Source organism: Abramis brama, assembly GCF_963993115.1.
Source record: "Abramis brama genome assembly, chromosome: 20".
Classification (NCBI taxonomy): domain Eukaryota; kingdom Metazoa; phylum Chordata; class Actinopteri; order Cypriniformes; family Leuciscidae; genus Abramis; species Abramis brama.
In genome coordinates, this window is record NC_139982.1 from 3,315,600 (window position 1) to 3,318,420 (window position 2,821).

A 2,821-nucleotide genomic window follows, 5' to 3' on the forward strand; every position below is an offset into this window, starting at 1 on the left:
CAACTTTATTCCTCTAAATATAGTAAAACTGATTTATTTAGTTCTTGATTTCTCATTGTTAACATGCTTGTAAAGGTGTAGCACAGAACTGTACTCAGAGAAACTGCTGCGTATGACATATGTTTAAAATGATCTACATTCATGATTCTCCAGACAAAACCTAGTGTCTTATCAGCCTGACAAACATAAACAAAAATATTTCACTATTAATAAATATGTGCAATTAATCACTAAATGGTTCAATAACATTATTCTGAAAGTAAAATCTTCTATGTAGAGTTTATGAGTTTGTTATCAGCACAAGCTGTTGTAAATCCTGCCCACTTCTTTGCATTGTCAGCACATGCTTCAGTGCTCTGAGAGTGTTTATAGTGCTGTGAGTTTAACACTTCATGACTGAGAGCAGAACACAATCTTCATCATCACACAAGACTAAACTACAGCAATGAACACAATCAACATCTTCATCTGGACCATTGCAATGTTTATTCAAGGTAAGATGTAAAAACTGAATCTGGTTTTGGTGTTTTTGTAAAAGTATATGATGATAATAGTTTTAAACACTAATAGTTTTTCTTTTCTCTTCTTCAGAATCCAGAGGAGTGACTCTGACTCAACCTGAAGTTAAAACTGTCCAACAGAGTCAAACAGCAACAATAGAGTGTAATATAGATGTAGGAATACAAAGCAGCTTATTATTCTGGTATCAGCAGAAACCTGGAGAAGCTCCTAAACTCCTGATTAAAAATATAAACAGTCTCCAGTCTGGAACTCCATCTAGATTCAGTGGCAGTGGAACAGCAAGTACTGGACGAGATTTTACTCTGACCATCAGTGGAGTCCAGACTGAAGATACAGGAGATTATTACTGTCAGAGTTATCACAGTAGCTGGGTGTTCACACAGTGATAAAGAGTCGTACAAAAACCTCTGTCAGTCAGACGTCACAGTGACTGCACTGATACAGCTGAGAGAAACTGCAGCTGCTGATGGAGGATCACAAACTACACAATATCAATGTTTAATTCAAAGTTTCTCAAGACTGTAAAAATATTCATTTATCGATAGTAATTTATTTGATATGAAATAAGAGTTAGTGCTGATATTCAACCCATTCTCACTCCCAAGGCGTCAAAAACTGAAGCATGGTCAAGCGCCCCGGCGTCACTCTATGGACGAATTCGTAATCGTATGGTAAATTACCTTAATTATAACCGTCTTAATTTATATGTTTCAAAAAGAATAGTAATTACACATAGAGTAAGTCGACACTTTCTTGTTTTACAGCAGAAAAGGAAGACCAGTCCTTATATCAACGCAAGCTAATCGAATAAGTCCTTTGTTTCGGGTGAGGAAGGAACATCTGGTGCCCAAAGAAGACAGAAAGCCTCGCGAGTCCATTGGTGTGTCTTGAATTGAAACAATGCTGTAATATGTAATATGTAGTCCATAATTTGATGTTGACAATTTTACATTGTACAGGTTATCACTTGGTTTTTGACCATGTGAAGCTCTTGAAACAAGTGACAGAAGAGTATGTTGTCTGGAAAGAAATCAAGCATCACTGACAAAGGCTCAAAAGAGACCATGCCTTTCTTAAATATCTTTTAAAATAGGTTGCCGTTGATTTGGGTAAAACAGTTTTTGTTCAGAACTTAGCTTATATTATGTGCTGCAATATTATATAGATAATACTTCAATGTGTATATTATATAATGTACTGACTGCTGCTTTGTAAATTTAAATTAGGAACGGGCAACTCTGGCCCTTTGCGTTCTCCTTTTTGAGGTGGAGAGTTTACCTCGCTGCGATACCAGCTCGCTTTTTTTTTTTTTTATCAGTTCAAAAGAGATTCATTTTGCTCTGTTGACTTTGATATTACAAACAAGTTTCATACATCAATCGATCCTGTTAAGTGTGTATTATTTTTGTGTATACTCACAATATAAACAAAGTGTTGTGCTTTTCGCCAAATAAAGAAAAATAAACATGATGTGAGTTCTGCTTTCTCTCTGTCAGTGTAGTCCATTCTGAAACGCGTCCGAAAATTACTCAGCGAATACTCAGTCAAACAGGCATACAGACACATGGGCATGAAGCTTGAATTCTCTTCTTTTAAATGAAGTAATTTATATTCAAAAAAAATATTCTCTGTTTATGTAATCTTTATGAAAAGAGAGAGATGTCAGTCGTTCTCATCTCAGCTCATTACGTTTTAATCTGCCCCGCCCACGGAGAGCGCGCGCTATTCAAACGCAAATGACTGAGGCAATCCTGCAAACTGTGAACGCCCCCATATCAGCCTGAGAAAACACATCAAGTTTATTCAGATCATTGTACTTGTTTACACTGTCTCGCAGCGCTGTGAGGAATAATAATAATGGAAAATGTACCTCAGAAGTGCTGGTATTTCGAGGAGCAACGGATGGAATACTGTAGTACGTTTTTTTTCATTCTCAAGTAAATCGCGTTTCTGTGTGAATGAATGAACGGCAGAGATGCGCTGTTTACCACAACTCGCAAAAAGACGGTTTAAATTTGAATTGTGTTTCCAGGGCCGGCGCTAGCCATTTGGGTGCCCTAAGCACAAATGCTTGGTGGTGAGAGAAAAAAAAACCTATACAAGGGCGGATTTGAACTCAGACCCTCTGCCACGACTGGCAAAAGCTCTACCACTGGACCATTAAGATTCACATTAGCTTAGTTGGCGGACTATATATTGGCACTGACAACATGTATTAGGCTACATCTCATTAAACGACAAATGAAACCCCATGTAACCTACTATTTATATCGATTGCTGGACATCGTAATGTTATTGG

General features: G+C 37.3%; 1 long non-coding RNA gene across 1 annotated transcript; it reads left to right on the forward strand.

Moving 5' to 3' along the window:
• The first annotated feature begins 411 nt into the window (after positions 1–411).
• On the forward strand, positions 412–1,992 carry LOC311071446. The gene is made up of 3 exons (XR_014603843.1): positions 412–494; positions 592–1,193; positions 1,287–1,992. It is a non-coding gene; the product is annotated as an uncharacterized lncRNA (long non-coding RNA).
• Positions 1,993–2,821: the final 829 nt, after the last annotated feature.